General features: G+C 34.3%; 1 long non-coding RNA gene across 1 annotated transcript; it reads left to right on the top strand.

Moving 5' to 3' along the window:
- Positions 1–466: 466 nt before the first annotated feature.
- On the top strand, positions 467–3,709 carry LOC133520144 (uncharacterized). The gene is made up of 3 exons (XR_009799708.1): positions 467–690; positions 1,300–1,373; positions 2,614–3,709. It is a non-coding gene; the product is annotated as an uncharacterized LOC133520144 (long non-coding RNA).
- Positions 3,710–10,796: the final 7,087 nt, after the last annotated feature.

Genomic DNA, 10,796 nt, shown 5'->3' with positions numbered 1-10,796 from the left:
TTCACAATCACCAATAACTATATTTTGTGATAACCAAAGTGCAATTAGCATTTCAGGTACCGAGGCATTCCGTGCTAGAAGCAAACACATAGATGTCCGGTATCACTTTGTGAGGGAGAAGATAGCCACCAAACAAATCGTGGTTAAGTACATGAAGTCTCAAGATATGGTGGCTGACGTATTAACGAAGGCTTTGCATCAACCAAAACACAAGGCCTTTACCGAAGCAATGGGTTTGCGTCCAGTGGAGGATGTTAGAGTAATAGTATGAACGCAAACCCCTACAAATAGTGTCGGAGCAATGTGTCATGGTCGCCGCATTGACACGCACCTTTTATTGGCTCTCTCTCTCTGTGCCGTACATGTTGCCGCGTCATCATCTACTTGCATATTTTAATTTGTATTTTCTTACAATATATCGTTAAAAGTCTACTTGTGTTATTTATTTCATCACAGACTAATTCCTCATAGCCAAATTTTTTTTGTTCCAAAAAGTGATATACTCGTATATATAATTAAAATTGTATTGATAATTTTAGTTTCTTTATGATATATTGAAATCTTAATCTACGAAAATAAATACAAAACGTCTTTGTTCTCTGTTTAAACTGGATACTTCCCAATTTTCAGATGTTCCAAGTAACGAGGTATCGAGTGCCACTGAATGCTGTCCTGTTATTTTATTTTGAGGTAATTAAATTGCTCACTTGATATTAACATAACTTTTTTTTTCAGATAATATTATGTAATATGATACTATGTATGATTAATATATATTTTTAAAATCATTTTATGAACTAAAAATCATTACTGCTAGTCTCCGTCTCTCTTTATTTTAAATATATAAATTGTTAATTGAAACTATGTATATAATTTTTTTTTCCGAAAATTTCACTACCGCTATTTGTGCCTTCGGGTAACATAAAGTAGCCCAACTCTTTAATATACATGCTTATAGGGTAATATATGTATTTTTTATGATTAAAACACTCCATTTTTATGAACAATACACAAATCAAGTTCATTCATTTTATTTCCTACTCTGTGTATAATTGAATGAAGCGACTTGTATATGTGAATAGTGTTACTTCCACACATACAGACTACTATTATGCCGGATGTGGATTGAAGACCCTATTCTAACCTACCTATTTAATTTACATTTCAAAAAAAACTTAAACCTATTTTGTCGTTTGTTATTTATTTTTATAAGCAATTATTAAAAGTCTCTATAACAATATTACTTTTGTAAACATTTTTGGTAACACTTAATAATAATAAAAATATTAATAATTTCAGCTAAACTACCACATTCAGCATCTCTACACTCGACCCGCGACCCCAAGAACCAGTGTTCTTCTACTCTAGACTTGGTAAGTACAAAAATATTACTTTTATTTTTAAGGATACAAAAATATGACTTAATATCTAATACACTTATCATTTAAATATTTATTCTATTTTATAACTATTATTTGATTCTAACAATTATTTTTCTAGTCCAATCTTTTTATATTAAACCACAACAATACGAAGTATAAATGTTTTTATTTATAATCATTAATTTCAGTCAAACATTACGTTCGCCGGATCAGCTATTTTTACTCAATTTGCCTTTATAATATCTTGACAAATGAATTGCATTATATTTCCCTCTGAATAAATTCGTGTATGGATCAACTAGAATATATACGTTTGGATAGGGAATTGCTGCAATTACATAAGGACCTTCATAAATTGATTCGAACTTTTTTGTAATCTTTTGCTGAGCATTTGATTTATTTAACTTTTTTATTTTAACCCAATCCCCTATTTGAAATTGAATCAGTCTAAAACTTTGATTAAACTTGGGACGTTCAATATTTGCGTTTTTAATATTGTATATAATAGTCTTCTTCTCTCCAGCAGATAGCTCGTTTTCACTGCCTGAAACTATTTCAGTACACTGTGTATCTTCTAATGGTTGCTATGATGTTACATCTGCTGTTTCTATAGCTTCCACTTGTACAGGACTAATTGCCGTTGCAAGCTCGTTCCGTAACTGACTAAGCCCCTCTGTCATTTTCTGTTCAGTCTGTTTCAGCAAGTGATAGAACAAACCACGTCTTACATCCGATTTCTTTTTTATAATTCCACGAGCTACTCGTGCTTTTTGATTAATACGTATAGTAATGCTTCTCTCGACAGATGGCGTAGCTTGTTGTATGCTTTGACGCGTAGATTTTGATTTAGCTGCGGCCGTTCGCTTCCTTGTGACTCTCTCCATTTTATTTATTTTTAATAATTTTATTCACTTTATAACACTGATTTAACACTTTTTCTCTTATTTAAACACTTATTAAACACACTTATTTAACACTTATTTTATACATGAATTTTTAATTTTATAACCTAAAACATAATTTAGTCACTTTTTAACACTCACTGGATTTCTACACTGTGTTGGTAAAAAAACGTATATGTATACATCCGTACATATACATATATGCATATTTGTTTAATGAAAACGAAACTATCGCACGCTATCTTTTTGTTTGGACTCGCATAACGCATTTTAGTTTTAGCTAATTTTAATTGACTATTTATACTAATGTATTTTTGTGTTTGTTTCAGGTAATATTAGTCCCTACAATGCAAGTTACATCGGTAGAGTGCAGCCAAGAGGAGAAAAAATTATATTGATAAATATTATAATATATAGATATAATTTAAAAATTTCAAGAAAAATCCAAATCATATTGTTCACATTCCAGTTTTCTTACGGCAGCAAAAATGTAGCCGACGAGGCTACTCTATGTAATAAACTATTTATATATATAATCCTGGTCATTCCGGAACCAAAAATGTACCTTACCCTATCTACTACTAAACTAATTAACTAAAATTCAACCAGGATTAAATAAAAATAGGAAAATAAATAAATTTGGCCATGTGATCGTCTAGTGTATTTACGTTGTGAACCTTAGTACCCTTCGTCTTTTATGTGAAAACTGATACGATTTGGATTTTTCAAAACTATCCCTAAATATCCTATGAATTTGTAAATATTCCTACTGTATATTTTTATTAACACTATTGTTAGACAAATAAAAAAATAGTAAATAATATATATTTTTTAGAATTTATCTCCTACCGGGCCCTACCGTGACCAGTTACCGTGAACAGTAGTAAGCCCTTTTTGTTTGTAATTTAAAAATTTATATTTTCCTTTTAATATATCTCTTCGCTAACCTAGCTAGCTAAAGGAAAATATGTATATGTAACCATTGTAACCATAAGTAAATATTGCAAAGAATAGTAAGTACAAACATACTTTATCTACTGTCACGCCCGGATGAAGACGGGTCTCTAAGCTAATTAATACCCATTTTATTTTATTTTATTTTTAATAGGTATTCCTAAGCACTATGTAATATTACTCTACCAACGTTTCGTAACCTAATTTCAGACGAGAAGAAACGCCAAGAAACTCATCTGAATGTACTATTAATGTATGGAATACTGAAAACAATCGTCTATTAAATATGACTTTATTTACCCTTTAATTTCCCAGTTATAGAAAAGCTCAATTGTCACTAGTGAACTGCTCCGCCGGTCACTAGCTCCCTATAACAAAATTATTTAGTATGTCCTCAAATAACTTTGTTCCCCTATCTCACCCAATGTAAAAATATATAAACCTTCAATCATATTTAATGTACGAGCCTCAGTAACCTATCCATATGCTACTGAAGATAGATTTTAATTTATTTTGTAATTAAAAACAGTTAAAACTCTAATGATTTTAGTATTGTTTACAATCAAACTAAATGTGAAAGAAAATAAATAAACCTAACACCCAAATAATGACTCTACCCTAACTCTACCCCAAATTCACCTATTCTAATGTGTGTAAAACTAGAGGCGAACCTCTATTTTTACAGGGAGGAGTGTGTGTGAGGGACCCTAATTTAAGCTCTAAACGTTCGGCCGACAAAACCGAGGTATAGCAAACCCTAGTGTCTGTGTGATTGCCTCCCTCCATCTGTGTTAGCCGAAGCCTGGGTACAGATGAATAAGGCGCCCTAACCATGTATATAATGTGTATAAATAAATATATATAACAAGACAACGCTTCTTCAATTACCAACAGATTTCAATGAGTAAGGATTACTCCTAATGGTCCACACGTGAGACCCTCATATCCCTCTGTCAGACCTTGAAGAGAACGTAAGAGGTATAATCGTCACCTGTGTTGGTAAAAAGGCTGACGCCAGGCCCCTCTCGCGACCTGGACCTAACTCTCTACTGGATTCCCGAGTAAACCTGCTTGTCACCGTCAGGTTAGGTGTACTCGGTAGGTTGACCATGCAACCTGACACTGAACTGGCTCTAAAATACAAAAAATCCACAAAATTAAGTAAGTATTGACACTAAAATAACAATTGAACAGTCTGACAAAGAGCAGCATAGTAGCTACGCAATGTCAAACATTCAATCGTCAAAATAACACCCTTTGTTTTTTACGTCTACGAATAAGCCAGAGAAAGTGACAATCCGACGGTCAAAAATATAATGGCGGTCCTGGCTTAAAACTGAGCTATTTATAACCTTCGGCAAACACTCCAGACGTGTTAGACGCGTCTCTCGTACTTATCGCAGGGTAAAGGCACCAATAGTCAACCCCTCCACGAAATTTCTATATTCAAGAACGTCTCATTTGCCCACTAATTGATCAATAAGAATTATGAATGTATTTACTCATCAATAATTTATTAAAGTTTAATTTTTATAAAGAATAAAACGTAATTTAATTTAGCTTATGGAAATATTTCATTAAATATAATGCAAGGCCCTTCCGCCAGCAATCAGCCTCCCGTCTACCAAGACACAGCCTTTAAGTACCCAATCTACAGCCATCCCATTTTAACGCCTGGCTATTGGATTCCAAGTTCCGTGATCTCAGTGTCCAGTGGTCAGCCACAGGATGACTACTGAGTATTTGATGTATTTCAATGAAATAAAGTCATAATAATGTAGATATTTAAAGGTGCTTAATTTAACGACTTACATTTCATTTGAAAATAAAAAAAAACTTGAAACCTATGCTCAACCTCTATCGGCTGTCCTCTGGGTCTACAACCCCTTTAAAATTACTGCCTCAAACCCAGTAATCGGCCAGGGCTTACATTAATATGGATTTATATTATTTTTTTACTTTTTCCAGATAAATTAAGTATTAATTACGTGAAGCAATGCACATGCTTAAAAAAAAATATCACAATTCGGCTGCCGACGTTTGATCAAAATACCATGTGACGCTCCAAAAAAATGGCGCATATGGCATATCCCTTCATGTCAGAAGACAGCACTTCTTTGAAGTAGTGTTGTGGTTTATGCTAAACAATTCTTTTAAAAATTAAGTTACTTTTCAATTCATACTTTATTAATCTATAATAACACCTACTTTTGGCACACTGGTGCATGGCTCAGCACTGATGCCTTTACCTTATACGTTTGACTAATTTATTACCCTTTAAACTCGAGTACCAATCTCCTTTTCTGAGTAACGACCCACTACGAAATATGATTTGGTTAAAGTCTTTGTTTGTTGTTTAAAATTTCTCGTGAGAATATTTTGCTTCTATTCCATTAAACTTACGGAATTAATTTATTAGATATATACATACTATTTACTAGTATTTTGATTAATATTGGAACATAATAATTGAGGTTTGTAGTTTATGAAAATGATATGGACCGATTATTTGTGCCAATTATTTTTATATGTTAACTAGATCTGCTAGTGCGTCTAGTTACAGCAGGTCTTTGTCGATGGTATCTAGTCGCTTAAATATGCAATAGCAATTTTCAGCACCCAAAAACTTCCTTTCAAGGCTTTCGCTTTGAGTTTCAAGGAAGGAGTTTTTTTTATTACGAGCGTTTTTAATTATATCCCTCTTATTCAAAAACCTTTGTCTCTTTCTAACAAACACAAATGCCATTATGACATATAGGGAAAAATTATTATATTACAGACGTTTATGAATTATGCCATATTTCATTAATTGGCCGCTTTGTCCACAATCCTATTTCTTCACCTTTGTTAAATCGTACAAAATACCATTTCATCAGCATACAATTCCTAAATATCACTTTCCTAACTCGTCCACATTACTATTTTGACTACAGTCCTAGATCGGCTACATTCCTATTTTGACCACAATACCAGTTCGTCAACATTATTGTCACTAAGACCGCGGCGACGCGATCTGTTGGCGGTGCCGGCGGCGCGCACCGTGTCGCGCATGAATTCTCCATTGCTTCGCTCTCTCTCACAATTGAATGCGCTCTTGACATTAGCACCGGAGTGCGACTTGATTGCGTGGCGATGGGCGGCTGTGAGAAGGGAATGCCTGAGATTCTGTGAGATGATGGATGCTAGGCCCTCAACTGTTGTTGTGTAGTTTTACGCTGTTTTTATATAATTTCATGACGTATTGGTTGCGACTGTAATGTTATGGAAATATGTTTGAAATAAAATAAAATAAAATAAAATTGTATCATCCATTATCCTGATTGCCTTCTTTAAATAAGACAACATCAGCACTTTTCATTTACTTTTGCATTGCTTTTTATCCAACTAAAAAGTTTTGTTGGCCTGTCATTTTGTCTTCCACCAATGCCAGCACTTTGGACGATATAGGAATGTGGATGGGTTAGCACTGTGGACAATATAGGAAAGTGACGATATAGGAATGTTGATGAATCAGAACAATGGACCATATGACAATAATAACAAGTTAAAAAGTTCAACACTTATTATTTTTATTATTTAATATTGGCACTTACTGCAATATCAAGCAAATGAAACGTTAGATCCGATTTAGTGTTACCTACTTGCGTTTAGTTGCAGATGATTGAAGTCGCACTTATCACTAATCATTGTGTAAATCAGTAGGGCTAAGATGGTCGGCTCTTTATTATTTGTCTCCATGCCTGTCACGTTCTAACGAGTATGTAAGCACGAAAGTGACGGGTATAGTGACAAGTGATAAAAATAGAACCATGCTGCCACCGCTTGCCTTTAAATCGTTAAAATTAGTATTTAATAGAATTTAATTGACGTTAAGGTATTTTAAACGCTATTCTAGGTACTAAGGGCTAAAATTGTAAGTGTCCATAAGTAACAGTGATGACTTCCCGTCGGGCAGTCTATATGACTCCCTTCCACGCATAAAATTAAACAAAAAAGCCTCAGAAAACATTACAAAGGAGGATTATTTCGGGTAAGAACTTATAATATGATAAAGTCCCAAGTTAAAGTATGTATAAGCACATTTAGATCCCTAAACTCCGGAATAGTTCGACCGTGCCCGGCTTCAATTTATCACGCCGTCATGGGTCCGGATGAGTTTAGAGGAAAATAGTTTAGACAAGACTTATATTTAGAAGTTGTTTCTTAGATAGTAGGGGAAAGTGTACAAGATGATAACTTTAAACAAGAATCGAATATTATATATATTTCTATAGTAGGATATATGGTTCAGTGTGAAACAAACAGGATGGCGTTTACTACTGTCATATGTATTTGTCTTACTTTTGTCACACCTACTCGAAATATTAAACTAGTAAGTTTTCATAACTATAGTCTGTATCTTTAGGTATTTAAAAAAAGGTAAACAAAATCTACCCTCAAATGGCTCCTTAAGGCAGCTGAGGGTAGATGAAAACATTACATGATCAAATAATGTAGGTTTAAAGTCAGGTCGCTCAGTGACAGATCCAGGCGGTTTTGTATTTGGTTGGTTAACCAATAAATATTAAAACTACCCGAAAATTTACAAATTGTTTGTTTACCCGTTAACTTTGCTTCGTTCGCCATCTCACTATCTAAAGGTTGTCTGGAAGAGATCGCTGTTTAGCAATAAGTCCGCCTGTTGTTATCTACCAATTTATATATTATCTCTATTTCTATATATTTTTTTATGTAGTGTGCAATAAAGAAGTTTATTATTATTATTAATCTTTTTTTAAACCCTACAAAGGAATCATCTTAAACACCCCGGTAGAGATGATCCATATGGTACTTTTCCGTAAATCCAACATGTCTCACACGCCGCTACTGCAAATGAACAGAGGGCCAACTGCGAACCATGTTCGACGTGTTGCCTCCCTTTCACACTTAGGTACGAATTGACAAGTGCGACAATGAGGCAACACGTCGAACGTGATTCGTGGTAGGCCCTCTGAGGCTAGGGGGTGTGCGCCTCCGGGGAAGTTGGAGCTTAGAGCCTGATAGTAAGCGGGCTTACGGTCTTAAATTATCTGTTTTTATATATCAAAGTATATTTAAGCATTTATACCAGTCGTCACCAAATGGCGGACCGTGGTTATCAATAATTGGAACAGAAAAATCTAATTGTCGCTTAATTTTAAATAAGTATTTTCATCAGTTTTCTTAGTACCTACATAATTACTTTTGAATTTTTAAAACTAATTTAGTCATACGATATCATTGATCTTCCAATAAGTTGTTATCACGGTTGAGAAGTTTTCTTCAAAATTATCGTACTTTTAAACAATTTAGGCCATTCGCCCTGTCTAGACGAGACAACATCTTTAGGTTTCTTTGCAGAAACAAACTTTACTGTAAGGCAAACTGAAATGAAATGTGTGCCATGCTTTGTACAAGATTTCATTTAACTTGCAATGTTTGTACGTATGTACATAAGTACTTACTGGACTCGGGTATGTCCTTAAGGTATGGGCACTTCAAATGTCATGTAATTATAACTACTTTATTAGAACGTTATTTTATCACCATAATTGTATATCCGCAACGCAGGCTTTGTCAGGTGAACACAAACTCAGAATCAGCTACAGGCGTCGTCACAATACAATACAAAACAAAAAAAAAACGGTAAAATCTGCAACAGGCTTCGTCAACTTACTCTAAAAGTATGCATAAAAAAATCCTACAAATAAAAAGCACCCTTTAACTCGCCACCAGCAGGCAGTGTGCCCAGTAGGCTGGCCGCATTTCCCCGTTGAATTGCGATGTTGATGTTAATGTCATGTCACTTTGTGTGGTAGGTAGGGCACAGTGCAGCGGATGTCAGTCCAGATCTAAAACAGTAGTACCTCTACCTTACAGAAAACCGCAGCCAGATAACACTAGACCCTTCTCTTAGCGTTTTGTTCCTGCCTGCCTTACTCAGGTTGCCAGAGCTCAGCGAGGGTGCGGAGTATTAGGGTCAGCAATGTGCATGTAACTCCTCTGGAGTTGCAGGCGTAGATAGTCTACGGAGACTGCTTACCATTAGGCGGGCCGTATGCTTGTTTACCACCGACGTAGTATTAAAAAAAATTAAGGTCCTTTGTACCTTTATTTGGGTCAAGCTGAAATTTCACATACATAAGTATGTTAATCGGGTGCAATGCAATATTAATATATTATGGTACAATTGAGCTGGTCTGATGATAGTGATGAATGATGATAGACACAGGGAAACAACGCAACCTAAGTGTATTTGGGTTTGTTAAAATTATCTATATGAGTATTAGCTGCCTGTAATAAAAAAGTACAGTCAGCAGTAAGGGCTTATATCAGTTGTATCAAAATGAAATTCCTGTCAGTAAACTTTTTAATTAAAAAGATACCCCTTATTGCTTATTCTCGCCAGTTTCAATCATGTATTAGTAAATGATATGTTAGTTACATCTCTACGAATGGTAAAGAGAGAAAACGGAGTTTCCAACTTTAAGGGTCGGTTGCAGCCATTAGTATGTAACCGTTAAAACGTTCTCTAACTTTTATCCTGTGAGAAGTTTCAATGTTCACTGCTAATTCACGTGGATCAGTCCTTTAAATGTTCGTGGTGTAACTGAGGTTTATTCACCTGTAGGTGGTTTAAATGGCTTGTGAGAACATTATCGTTGAAGTGACGTGACAAAATAAGTGACGGAGTTAACGTCATAATCAGCGCAGCAATGCAGCGGTGAACGTCAAAATTCAAAATTTTATTCTGCAAGTAAGCCCCAAGGGCTCTTTTACAAGTCAATACAACATTTATAGTAACATCATATAGTGACATGATAAATACATAAAAACATTTATAAATACAACAGCAAATACCTAGGTAAACATTAAATTATAATAATCTTAAAATAAATAATTAGTACAATACAATACAGACGTATAGTCTATATGGTTAAAAATACTTTAAAGCTGGAGATGTAAAAGGTCCCTAATGTCAGAGTACTAATACTAATAAGATTTGGAGGTGTAAAGTCTCTCCAAGTGTCAAAATAAAATTTATACTAAATAAATAAATTGCGTCTGGATTGTTAAGCTAGCAGTCTCATAAACTAAAGCTACAGAATACATAAATAGTATGTACCAAGTCAAGTATATTATACAATATTACAGAGACGTATAGTCACCATGGTTAATACATTAAGTTTGGAGATATATAAGGTCCCCACGATCTGAGAAAAATATACAATAATAATGACATTAATACGATTTGGAGGTGTAAAAGCTCTCCAAGTGTCAAAGAATAAAAAAAAAGTCTATGAAATACATGTTTCACGTCAAGATACTGTTAAGCTAACAATCTTAAAACTAGTTCTACAGAATACATAACTACCATGTATCTAACAAGTCAATGTCATCATCAAAATAACTAAATATAACAAACATAAATACATAAGGTTGAACAGCAAGAAACAACAGCGCCATATGCCTCTCCGGGACACTGCAAGCAAAACTATTACAGCTTTTGAGACTGGATACTTGGCCATGGTTCCTTGTC

This window comes from Cydia pomonella, chromosome 7 (genome assembly GCF_033807575.1).
Source record: "Cydia pomonella isolate Wapato2018A chromosome 7, ilCydPomo1, whole genome shotgun sequence".
Classification (NCBI taxonomy): domain Eukaryota; kingdom Metazoa; phylum Arthropoda; class Insecta; order Lepidoptera; family Tortricidae; genus Cydia; species Cydia pomonella.
Note: the sequence above shows the minus strand (reverse complement) of the source record. Positions and strands in the feature narration are given on the sequence as shown.